Source organism: Echinops telfairi, unplaced genomic scaffold (genome assembly GCF_000313985.2).
Source record: "Echinops telfairi isolate 266 unplaced genomic scaffold, ASM31398v2 ScPeMD7_7420;HRSCAF=8458, whole genome shotgun sequence".
In the NCBI taxonomy this organism is placed as follows: Eukaryota; Metazoa; Chordata; class Mammalia; order Afrosoricida; family Tenrecidae; genus Echinops; species Echinops telfairi.
The window spans coordinates 29,963,319-29,977,327 of NW_022111320.1; positions in this window are offsets into that span (position 1 = coordinate 29,963,319).

Here is a 14,009-nt window from a genome sequence, read left to right on the forward strand (position 1 = left end):
ACAATGCTCTCTGTCTGATAGCCAGGCTAGTCACATCCCTTGACTATAGTCGGAGGGTATGCGCCAGAGGCTTAATCTATGTGTTATCACAATTTAAATTCTGACTCTATTCCCCCTTTGGATTTGGATTCTATTATTTACAATCCATAGATCACACAGGCTGGCATGCTTCTTCCATGTGGACTTTGACACCTCGATTAGATGGCTGCTTGCCTGAAGACAAACCTTTAAGACCATAGATGCTATTCTTTCAGATAGCAGAGCACCATCTAGATTCTTCACCACACTTTACTTTTGCGCCCATAACGTCAGTGATCTCTTCATGAGGGCAAGTATTGAGCAGGGCCATGTCATAAGAATTAATTTTTCTTAGATTGGGGCTAGAATTAAGTGTGATCCTAAAATCAATTCAAATATTTATGATTTCTTTATGTCTCTGACTAACATCTTTGTCATTTTGTAAGATAATTAGATTGATAGTATCATTGACTTAGCCAATTGTATAAAATTTAAAACACTGTTGTAAAAAATAAAGTATGCATGTGTAAACCAGCTGTGAACTGCAAAACATGGATTATTGACTTGTACAGATTAAACTCTTAAATTACTAGACACTATTTACACAAGCAATGGAGGTTGGTAATAGGTCAAAACTTAAAATAATATTCAATGACGATGGCAGAATCAGAGATACCAGATTAATACATGTCATAATAAAGCAAGAAGGGCATTAAAATAGTAAGTATATGGTAGCCTCAGCCCACCATTTATTGAGCATCCTCAAGGCAAGATCTGAATCAAAGTCCAATGACCACTAATTCTATGCCCTTGGATAGCGGTCATATGCTTCTTCTCACAGGTTCCAGGGTTACAGGTCAGTTTGAGGTAAAATCCAAGACTGTAATCTTTACAGGATCAACTGCCTCATCTTTTTCTCATGGAGTGGCTTCTGAGTCCAAACTGTTGACCTTGTGGTTAGCCAGCCCAAAGGGTAATCAATCCACTAAGCAAGTAGGTAAGTCATTAAAGCCCTACTAACGACTTTAACTGGGACCCCCAACTCTTCCCATAAGTATTGTCCTTCTTCTGTCCCCTGGTGACTGAACCTTGCTTTCAATGTGACTCCTTTACCCACAATTCAAACACTGCCGAAATGCTAGGAGCCTGCAGGTAACATAAATTCAAAGACTCTGGGCTCAGTTACTTGAATGGCACACTCCCTTGCCCCCAGGCCCCATAGTTTTCTCCCTTAACCCTATTTCCTGCCTCAACATCTTCCCAGAATGCTCTTCACATCCAAGTGAGTTGGAGACAAACTTTGAGAGTTACTCTTGTTTCTTATTCCTTCTCTCCCCCACGCCTCTATTCTGTAGAAGATATATTTATCATATATGTAATTCCTCTTATTTTTGTTTTCTACCTCTTATTTTCTGTTAGGGAGTTTAAACAGCTGAAGAACCATAACCCGTGTGCTTATCTTCCAGCCTGAAGTCTGAAAGCAGATGATGGGATCTTCAAAAAAAACTATAGACTCAGCAAGGACACATCATTAGTAGGAAGCAAGTTGGTCCCAGGAGTAGTGATTAGGCATTTAAAGAAATAATAAGGATGGAAAGCCTGAAAATCGTACAGCAAAAAGCATTAAATATAATTACCAACTGACCAATTTTGTGAATTCAATGACTTGCAAGTGGTTTGATTTATGACATGAAAAGGATTTTCAAAAAAAATTAACAGACCAAAGTGATATCAAGTTCCCTAGTCATTATTCTGAATAAGAAAACTGCCTTTACCATATGATTTGGGATATTTCCAAGGGGGAAAGGGGTACTCATTCAGCAAAGGGTTTCTACCATGAACACTGGTGGTCTGCAGACCCCTGTCCTACATCTACATTCTCTTCCTAAGAAATGTTATATACTTTTATGGCTCACATTTCCATGTCCAAACTAGTAACAGCAAGACCTGCTTTAACCTTTATTATCCCCTTGGTTCCCAGACCCACGTAGGCAATTAACCAGTTGCCATTGAATCTACTCAGACTCTCGTTGACCTACATGTGCCAGAATGGGGCTCTGCTCCACAGGGTATTCAACAGCTGGTTTGGTTAGATGACCAGGTCTTTTTTTCTTGGTAACTCTGGGTGCACTTAAACCTCCAGCCTTTTGGTTTTCAGCCAAATGCTATTGTAGCCTCCTGTAAATTTCCACTTCAGTGTTTTGAAGGCATTTTGTGCTATTTTGGGTTCCATTCTCTCCTCCAGACATACTCTCCACCCTTTATCTCTCTGCCCTGGACCTTAAAACACTGATTCTATGAGCTTCGCAAACTCCTTGGACCCCAGGATTCCAGGTGAGTTTAGTACGATTCCCAGGCAGGAGCTCAAATTGGGAGAGGAAAGAGGCTGAGATTTAATTTTCTTAGTTGCCTCTCTACTGGGCCATGCTTTGACAAGTGCATAGTGCTCCATCTAAGGCCTCGTCTCTTGTTGGGTGGCTCTCTCCTACACAACAGTAGGCTTTCATAAACACCCTTCCCCTTGATTTTTAGATAGAGTTATAATGGCTGGATTACTATGTCAAGCGGCTTTGCTACCCACTGTTCATGTCCCTTTACCTGCCCAAACGTTGTAAAGCTATATATATATTTAAATGATCTTTTGAATGTACATCTGTATCTAAATTCACTGTGTTCAAACTGGATTCATCTTCCTACCCACACCATCCCCCAAATACCCCTTTTCTTGTACTTCCTATCACAGTGAGTGGCTGTAGCATCTGTCCTTTAAGTCCACCCCAAAGCCTAGCATCATGGCGAACTCTCTCCAGTGCACACTCTAACAATCCTCCAATCCTGTGCATTCTAAGTCTCTCTCCATTCACCTCCCTCTATTAATCCCTGTTCTAGGTTGGTGTGACCCTTCCAAGTTTACTATGCTATTTCTGAAATGATCTCTAGGTCATTAATCTTGACATACTCCAAACCAATCTCTGCAATGCAGGCAAGATTATCATTCAGAAATGTAAACCCTTAAGTATATCCTTTAGTTTTATGAGCAAGTCTAAATATTTATATATGATGCAAGACTGTTTCTCATTCCTGTAGCTTCTTCTTTCAATCTTTCCTTTGGCCTCCTTTTCATTTCTGAAGCCGAATTCCATTCTCTACTTCACCATGCTCTTCAACCTCTGGGCTTACATACATGTTGATTTTCTAACCAGAGCATTGTGCCCTCACCCCCGCCAATCCCCTTTTATAAAGCTAAACAGTAATCAGGACTAGACCATATGCTGAATTACAACAGGAACTGTATCGAGTGCATGCTTCATAAGATCGCTAGAACATAGGACCGTGCTGACACTCTAGCAGGCCCGAGCTCTCCAATACAACAGCCATTAGCCACAAAGGGTTACTCAACAGTTGGAATTTTCAAACTCTCACTTGAGTGGCATTGTAATTATAAAATACATAGTTGATTTTGAAGACTTTGTATTTTAAAAATCATGTCATTAATATTGTACAGTGATGACATATTGAATATACAATATGTTAGATGTTGTTGTTATGTACTGTTCAGCCAGTTCTAACCCATAGCAACCCTATACCTCTAAGCATATTAGAACAAAACATTGTCCCATCCTATGCCTCCCCACATTGTTGTCCTGTTTAAATCCATTTCTGCGGCTACTCTGTCAATCAGTTTGTCCAGTCTTCTTCTTCACGATCATTCTACTTTACCAAGCAGGATGTCCTTTTCCAGGCTTCTCCTGCTAACATGTCCAAAATCTGTGAGCAAAAGTCATCCTTTCCAAGGAGCATGTTAGCTGTACTTCTTCCAAGACAGATTTGTTTGTTCTCTTGGCAGTCTTTGGTACTCCCAATAATCTTTGCCAACATCATAATTCAAATGCATTGAGCTTTCTTTAATCTGCTGTATTCAATGTCTAACTTTCACATGCATTTGAGCCAATTGTAAATAAGGCTTGGGTCAGGTGCACCTGAGTCCTCAAAGGAATATCTTTGCTTTTCAACGCTTCAAAGAGGTCTTCTGCTGCACATTGACCTAATGCAATGTGTCCTTTATCTCTTCAAGGCCGTTTCCATGAGCACGGACTGTGGATCCAAGCAAGAAACAATTCTTGACAATGTCAATCCTTTCTCTACTTATCATGCTGTTACCAACTGGCCCAGTTGTGAAGATTTTGATTTTCTTTACACTGAGTTGCAATCCATACGGAAGGCTGATATCCTTGATCTTTATCAGCAAGTGCTTCAAGTCCTCCTCACTTTCAGGAGGCATGGTTGTGTCTTCTGCATATCACAGGTTGTTAATTAGCCTTCCTCCAACCCTGATGCCACATTCTTCTTCATATAAGCCGGCTTCTCTGATTATTTTCTCAGATTGAGCAAGTATGGTGTGACGTGGAACCATGATGCATACCTTTTCTGATTTTAAGCCAAGCAGTGTTTCCTAGTTCTGTTTGCACAACTGCCTTTTGATCCATGTAGAGGTTCAAGGTGAGCACAATGACATATTCTGGAATTCTTATTCTTCTCAAGATTATCCATTGTTATGGTCCACACAGTCGAAAGCCTTGGCATGGCCAATCAAACACAGATAAACATTTTTCTGGCATTCTCTGTTTTTAGCCAAGAGCCATCAGACATCAGCAATGGAATCCCTTAAACCATGCCCTCTCTTGAATTGGTCTGAACCTCAGGCTACTCTCTGTCAGTGTGCTGCAACCGTTGTTGGATGATCTTCAGCAAAATGTTATTTGCATTTGATAATGATATTGTCCTATAATTTGAGTATTCTGTTGTGTCACCTTTCTTTGGAATGATTAAAAATACGTGACTTCATCATTGAAATACTTTTTCCAGTAACACAAAGGGGAACTATTCATGTGGACTTCTTCAGATGGCTTACATAGAAAACAAATTGACTGCATCTGTGGGAAGAGATGGCCAAGAAGCTCAATATCAGTGGCTAAAACCAGGCCAGGAACTGACGGTGGAAAGACCATCAGTTGCACAATTGCTCAGGTTGAAGCTGAAGAAAATTTGAATGAGTCCCTAAGAGCCAAAATATGACTTTAAGTATATCAAACCTGAATTTTAAGACTAGATTAGAGGAAATGGACATGAATGATAGAAGAGCAAATACGTTGTGCCTGGCATCAGGAACATCATACATGAAGAGAGCAAGTGGTACTGAAAGCCCGGAAAGAAAACGAAGAAAACGAAGATGGAAGTGGATGTCTGAAGAGACCCTGAAACTGGCTTTTAATCTTAGAGTAGCTGAGGCAAAAGGAAGAATTGATGGTGTCAAAGAGCTGAACAGAAAATTTCAAAGTGCTGCTTGAGAAGACAAAGTAAAATATTACATTGAACTGTAGAGTGGGGTTGTTAATGGCCTTCGTGAAATCCTCATGCTGCACTTCTTCATGCAGTCCAGTTCTCAGATGAGTTGCTCAGCAGATAGATTCATTAAGAATGGCAAATGGCTACAACCCTGATGCATACCTTTCCTGGTTTAAACGACGCAATATTCCCATGTTCTGTTTACACAGCTGTGGCTTGGTCCATGTATAAGTTCTGCTTCATATGAGCACAAAGAAGTTTCTGGAATTCCCATGCATCTCAGTGCTACCCATAATTTATTGTGATCCACAGAGCCATTGCATCGTCAATGAAACACAAATGAACATCTTTCTGGTATTCTCAGCTTTGGGTACAGATGAACTTGGCATCTGCAATGAGATCCCTTGTTCTACATCCTCATTTGAATCTGGCTTGAATTTCTGCCAGGTCCATTTAGATGTACTGCTGAAATCATTGGTTACTTGTCTTCAGCAGCATTTTATTTGCAAGTTTGGTTTAGGGATCCCCTTTATCTGCTGCCAATGCAACTTATTCTTGCTTATGGCCACTTTCACATTACATCACAATGGTGCTTCTATCTGTGGACCTGCACTAAACGATAAACTTCCTATCTTGCTTACACGGCATGGTACCTGGCACATTGTTGGGCTGCTAATCTTTTGATTGTGAGTCATCAAACACTGATGAATGAGTAAACTATGATTTTGATGAATGAGTGAACTGAAAGGCCGGTGGTCATGCCATAAGTGAGTCACCATGTCAATGTTGAGATGACGGTGACAACTGCTACATACCACATGCCTGCTCAGTGACAGTGCTTCACATCTGTGACTGGGAGGCCTAGGAGGAGCCTAAAGGCCTATTGGCCCTACACCAGAAGCATGGCAGTTTCTGATCCTCATTCTATTATGGCCGTTCAAATTTATAAAGCATGGTTCTAGCGGCCCAGGAAAGAAGCGAAGTCCTGAAAAAGACAGATGTGATCATCAATTGTGATCCACGGGGTGGCTCTTCTTCTGTGACCACACTGTACTCTCCTTGATCCGGGAGAAGCACAGAGGTACCTGCCTCTGATGCCTCCTCTAGTTGGCAGAAGAATTGCTGTAGCCTTTTGCACATGGGCTAAGTAAACTGTGAGTTTAAGGTGGCACATTGTCACTCATGTTATCTCAATGGAGTGCTCCCTGCTCAAGTAATAGTGTGGGAAACCTAAAATTGGGAAATGTCAATCTTTATTCCATATCTTTTACACAAGAACCTCTTCTTTGAGTATAGGTTTAGATTGGTCTGATCCACATCAATGTATAGTTGAGATTGAGCAATATAATGGTCATGTAGTGTCATGGGCTAAAATGTGTCCCTCTCCAAACATGTGTTGTCAATCTTAACCACTATTCTTATGATTAAGGACCAGTGGTAGCATAGTGGGTTATATGAAGGGCTGCTAATCACTAGGTCAGCAATTTGAACCCCCAAACACTGCAGGAGAGAGATGAGGCTTCCAGTTCCTATAAAGGTTTACAGGCTCCGAAAGGCAAGGGAGCAGTTTTACTCTGTCCTACGGGTTTGCTATGGGTCCAAATGGACTGGATGACAGGGAGCTTGGTTTTAGATACGTCTGATTATAATATTTGAGAATATGTTGTCTTTGCAATGCTAATGAGACAAGATTAGTACGGGGTATCTTTTGAGTCACTCTCTTTTGAGATATAAAAAAGATAATCATAAGCTAGCAATCAGAGATGAGGGACAAGAAATGCTTAGCCACATATAGACCAACCAGGAGCAGAAGTTAAAAGAGACAAGGATTTTCCTCCAAGTCTGACAAAGAAAACAGAGCCTTCTTCTAGAGCCTAGAGCTAGCACCATGAATGCAGACTTCTTGCCTGCTAAACTGTGAAAAAAAAGAAATCTCTGGTTAAATAGATCCATTTGCGGTATTGCTGTTATAACGTCACTGGATAACTAAGACATATGGTATCACTGATCCTCATAAAAATGATACATCTTTGTTTGGCTTTGTTTACTCATGTCCCCAAGTCATCTCAGTGAGACAGCTACAAAGGAGAATCAGGTGGCTCCCTCTCCTGGCTACCACAAGCTTTTCCAACCAGAGGAAGCACAAGTTAAGAGGCAGTTAACTGGTAAATGATTTCATGCTGTCAAATGGAGTCCCCACCTCTCCAGTTGATCCAAGAAAATTCATCATAGCCAATGCAGCACCTTCCTTATTGGGCTCCAGCTTTGCCTTGACCAGAACCTCACACTCCATCAAGATTGCTGTTCCATGAATTTACTAGGTAACCTTTCCCACCGTCATGGTGCTCAAGGGCTAGCTTTGATGCCATGGTCATGCCCTCCTACTTCTGAAACCGTGGTCTATCCCCATAGCTAACTGGTTGGGTTCATGTTTATTTCCCCATCACCCAGTTTTTAAATGTCAAGGTACTTTCATAATAATGATGGAAATACCTTGATCAGACACCTGGCAGAGAGCAAAAGTAGAAAGATAGGTCTCTCCTCAAGCTCGGGTAGAGAAGAAGGTACCACAACATGTTCCTGAACCAGACGATGAAACTAGTGGTATTCCTCATGCCTCAGAGTAAGACTCAAGCTGAGTTCAGCTAAACCATGGTAAGGTTTATGTTTCAAATAAAGTTGATTTATCCATCCTTTAATCATCAGCCCAAGTGTTACTCTTTTATGGTTTTCTTAGCTACAAGAAAAATAGCATAAACTCTCAATGTTATAGTGCTGGCATAGTGGATGAAGAAAATGTTATATATAGAACTCCCAAAACACCATCTGGCACAAAGCATGATCTCAACCCACACTAGATAGATCTTACACACATACTAAGTTATAACTAGGTAGCAAATACCATTTGGTATTTTGCATGTTTCCTTTCATGTAGGACTTCCAAAATGAGCCCATGACACAAATGCTACATTTCCATTATGACTGTGGGAAAACGGAGGCTTAGATGAGGGTGGCCACTTGACAAGCCAGTGAGATAAGAGCTGCAACTGCTGCAGGACTGTCAGCCTCAGAGCAGGCATCTCAACTGCTAAGTGAGGCCGCCTCCCCCTGCACAGTAGTGTGTGCATGATAGTTATTGGGGTCATAAACACACAAGCAAAACTCAACTGCTGAAAGGAGGCAACACAGGACCAAGATGGGAAAACCCAAAGGTGAAGGTTAAAATAGATAGTCACCCTTCACGTCTGGGATTCATCTCACCCCCAGCGACCCCCCATGCCTTGATAGAATAATCAACCATTAAGATAAAAAGACAGACTTCACCAAGGGACAGAGGGTTAGGAGAAAACAAGATGAATGGAAACAAGAAACAATTGGAAGAATTAGAATGAGCGAAGGTACCCTGAAGAAATTAAAATGAATGCATTGAATAAACACTTGTATAATTTTTTTAAGGTCGAACTCATAATTCTGCATAAAGCTACCTATAATTCTGCATAAAGCTACCTAAATCACTCTTTCTATATTGTTACATGATTTCATAGAACCCTCCATTGCTTTTAAAATGCTCTGGCCATAGTAATAACACTTAGACTCATGGCCAGGTGAATTCCAAGAGGAGGCCAGTGGTCTCTCATTCATAACGGGAAGCCACAGGAAGGGCTAGGATAAAAGAGGAGCTAGACAAGAGGCATGTCAACAGAGTGGGGCAGGCACACTGATGTGAAGGGAGAGAGAACAGAAATACCCTGATTGTTAACAGAGACAGAAAAATCAGGCACCAGTACACTGGGCAGAGGCGGTCCGGGGGGATTGTCCTCTAAGGTCTGAGAAAAGAGGCTGCAAATCAGGGCAACCGGGAGCACTTCTTTCCATTTTATTACAAGCAAAACTGCATGGAGACTGAGTGAATTTTTGCTTCCACTTCTCCCTTAATGCTTTCAGCAGCACACTCCCCTCTGAAGGCTAAAGGGCTTATAATTTGTTTGAGGCTATAGAAGGGAGTTTGAAATTAAGAATTCTCAGAGGTAGAGTTTCTACCCTAAGATGAATAGAAATGAAAAGGTTTTAATTTTTCTGTTATGATCCCAGAGAGAAGAGGTGAAGAGCCTTCCTGATGGGAAGCAGAGCTTTCAGGCTGGCCCTTCCAGAGACTAGCCAGAGGGGAGCTTTGTGGAGCCTGCCCTGAAGTTTCTCAGTCTTAAATAAGACTTTGCCCAATGACGAGTTTGCTGCTCATGTCAAGAACAAATTATTTTTCTTCAATTGGCATACTTTTAAAGAACAATTTGAAGATATTCACCACACATTAAGCATTCTATTAGTTGAGAATCCTTAAGTTTTCTAATTCTAATGATTTAACCAGTAAGGGAAAAAGGTAGATAGAGATTTGTGTATGTAGATGTTTGTTGCCACTTTATTTTCAATACTGAAAATCTGCACAACCTTAACGGTCACCTACAAGAGACTAAAGAAATGATGGTATATCATAAACGAAATATTAAATATTTCTTAGTCTATATTTGACATTGCAGAAAAATTTTAGAAAATGTATCCAAAATTTAGCAATATATACATATAAAATTAGGAGCTCTGATGGCACTGTGAGACAGGTACTGAACTTCTGTAAGGTCAGCAGTTCAAATCAGCAGATGATGTATGGGAGAAAGATGGACTGTCAGCTCCCATCAGTTTTATTACATCTCAGAAACCTGATAAAGGGTTTCTATGAGCCCAAGTCAACTTGATGACCCTGTGTTTGATTTTTGGTTTAGGTAACAACAAAATTATCTCGTAAAATCTTTCTGCATTGAGCTACAAGATTATTAGTAAATGTGATGGTTAGGCTGTGTGTCAACTTTGGTGGGCCAGGGTTCTCAGTAGTAGTACGCCAGCGATGCCCCATGATGGGATCTAACGTAACACAATCAACTCTGTGACAGCCAGCAGCCATGGTGGAACACAACGTTCTTGCTAAGGTCACAGCGTTGATGCAATTGGAAGAAAGGCTCTTCAGGGAGTGTGCTCTCCTCCTTTTTAAGCAGACTCCATGGGACAGCTTCGCTTCTGCTAAATTTGGATCCTACATGTGGTTCATCGGTCTCCTATCATATGGCCTGCCAATCCGAGGGACCATCAGCAGACTGCTGACCTGGGGTTCATTCAATTGCATCCATCAGTCTATGATCTTCCTGCTTCCTCTTTCTGGTTTGTCAACTCCTGCAGCTACAGGAGGCCAAAGCCTCTAGCTTATCATCCAACCCACAGAGGTGAACTGGGCTGCGTGTGCCTGCTTCTACAATGATGTGAGTCATTTCTTGGTAGACAGCTCTTTCTATAGGCACACTCCTTTAAGTGTCACTGGTGTAGCGTCTCCAGAGAACCTAGTAGAATCCAGTAACCTGAACAGAAGCAAACAGAGTCACCTTCCTCAGTACCTTTTATACTTTGGACATTTTTTAATCACAGAAATGGAATTAAAAAGCCAACAAAAATTATCTGACTTTACAACACACCAGCAGAGTTCTGTTTTCCTCAGTGAAGGAAACTGCTGTGGCAACCAAAGAAAAAGCACAGCCAGGAGATAAATATGAGTGAACAGTTGAATGCTCAAAAAATTGTATATATAGCTTTCAAACACTGAAGACTCTCAGATTTAGTTATTAAACAAATACAATGAATACAATATCTTTTTGAAAGTTTCACATATGAGCAGTTAAAGATAAGAATTGATCACACAGAGTCGTGGTAGGGTTGTTGAAAGAAAAACACCTTGTCTTCTTGGTGCAGTTGGTTAAACCATGGGCTGCTAATCAAAAGATGGGCAGTTTGAAGTCACCGGTAGTTCTGGAGAAAGATGAGGCAGCTTTCTTTTATAAAGGGTTATAGCCTCAATGGCAGGGGGTTTGGTTTGGGTAGAACTTTTTTTGGAAACAAAGATTTTATAGATATCTGGAAATATCTTTAAAAATCAAGTGCAAGGGCAGTGAAATACTTAATGGGGTTCTCTGAGCCAAAGACCTCTTCCTGCATGTCTCCGGTAAGAAAGTGGGGGAAGATACTGATAGGGTGCACCTGTGAACAAGTGTGAACACGCGTTCCTGAAATGCCATCCTCCTGCGTATAAGATGAGCCCTCTGAAATGCAGAAGGAGGGATTTCATTATTAGGGAGAGCCAGGAGTCAAGCACTCCCCGTGAACCTGACACTCCTGTACAGTGGCCTTTCTGGCTCCCTAAGCCAGCTGTAAGATCAGCGACACAACAGAAACAGGAGTCAGTGCATGGGGCAGAGTGATGGGACTGCCCAAGCCAGGGAGAAAGTACAGCTAATTCTTTTGTATGGGAGGCTGGCTTGCAGAGTGGTTTGCCTTCTGGACACATAAACAATGAGGTGGATTCACTGATCCAAGAAATTTGAGCTGAATGCCTTCAGGTTGTGGCTGACAAGAGAATGATGTGTGTGCAATATTTGGAAAATTATTAGCAGGCCTGAAAGGACTCTGTAACCTGCCTGATAAACAACTCAACCCCGAGCATTTCTCACTGGCATGACAGTGTGTTAACTTCCTTAATGAATTTTTTAATCATGAATTTTGTCTGAGTTCTATGTAGCCATTGCAATGTACATGATGACCTAAGATCAAGTAGAGCGTATGGAGGCTACACCCAAGAACATAAACACCTTCTGAATCAGCTGTTCCACTAGGAATTCACCCTCGTATGAAGTAGCACGTTGCTATCAACATTCTGATGTTGATTCCAGGCAGGCATAAACAAACACACCTACACAAAGCAAGAGTTAAGAATACGTACAAACAAAAACATTGCCCTTTTCCGGTGTGTGCTCGGTCATTGGTAAAGGAAAACAGGATCAAGTGAGACTTAGTTTTGCTACTGCTGCTTTTTCTCCTACTTCTTTCTACCAGAAAAGACTAAAAAATACCACTGGCTGGAAAAGAAAAAAAAAAAAAAAAAGATGCTTACGCGGAAGATTCAAAACAGACAAGGAACACAAGTCAAAATCAGTGGAAACAGGACAAGCCGGAGTTGAAAGCACCGGCAGGGCTTTTGACCTCGAAGAGAAGATGGGCTACGTGTAGGATTATTATTGAGGGAAAAATTCAGGAGGAAAAACCCGAGGGCTACCATTTAAAGACGACGACCTTACTTTTCTCCCTGAAGAAACAATGGCAATGCCTGAGCCCGCCAAAGGCAGGGGCTGAAGAGAAGGGTGAAAGTGTCAAGGAGAGGCGAAGGACCTAACAGCACAGCACAGCTGGAGCCGTAGAGGTCCAGCAGAGGGGAGGGCCCATCTGGGTAGGGGTGCCGTGCAGGTGGGTTAAAGCATCATCAGGAGCTGGAGTTAGAAGGAGGGTGCAGTGAAGGCGATGGTGGGTGCCGGTTTAGTCATGGTAGAAAAACAAAATCGAGGAGTTTGTGATTGGGGTAAAAATAGAATCCAGTAGAACCACAGACCTGGACGCTGCTAATCTGTTCTAGAAGGAGCGTCAAGATGCGATGCAGTCGAGTTCCAAATCAATGTTTCCCATAAGAAATAACAGAACATGGATTAATCCGTTCTCGACCACCAAGTTTTTAGCCTCACCTGGCCTTTTTATACAAAGCATTACACCGAACTGTCAAAGTCAATAAGTTCAGACTTAATGCAATTTAAATAAAAAACATTAAAGTGTTTAACAACTACCGTACGGCCCATACCTTGAGACGGATGAGGATCTGGATCTGTGGACACGGATGTGGAGAGGAGGGATGGAGAGAGAGTCATTGTTTGGAAGGGGAATCCCCTTCCTTCAAATCAACTGGCAGCTGATTCGTAGGAGTTTTTCCCTTTGCCTTTTTTCACTAGGACCTGGCTGGCTTTCTCTTAAAAAAAAAAAAAAAAATCCGTCTAATGTTGTGTACTGTTGGCGTTTCCTTAACTAAAAGGGTTTACTGAAATATCAACAATATCAATAACACGGTTAACGAGCTCCTTATCATGATGATTCTTTTCAAAAGACTCTTTCTTAGAACCCATATTTTTTAAAGCTAAAAACAGTACAGAAAGCTTCAAAAACTGAAAAAACTATAGCAAAACACTTGGAACTCAGCCGCAAACAAATTTAAACAACGCGTACTAACAAAGCCAATTAACGCCAAGTGACCGAAACAAAAATCACGGGTGTCGGGTCGGATTCCGATGGTTTGTCGAGCTCCGCCAATGCAAAATATTCTTGACATTTCCTGTTGAAATCCGATTACATCGAGTCCTGATGCGGTCGAGTACTGGAGTTCTACTGTATCAAATGCTACTTTCAGGTGTAATGGGAGACTTGTCTCAGAGAGAGGCGCTTCTGTGTAGTCAGATGGGGGAGGAGGAGTGAGCTAGTTAAGTGGAGCCAGTGAAGAGCGAATTTGTATATCCAAAGAACTCACGTATTTATGAGGATTGGAATGTGGGAAATTAAATGATGGAGTAGGGACACAGAGGAGAGTTATTGGAACATCTAAGAAGGTGTCAAAAGTGGAGATCAGGAATTTTCACATATAGTAAATTGTTTTGAGTGGAGTGGAGGATGTCTGTTTGAAGGACAACATGTGTTTCAAAGCAGGGTTAATGTTGACCACGTGCGCCAGGTGGGAG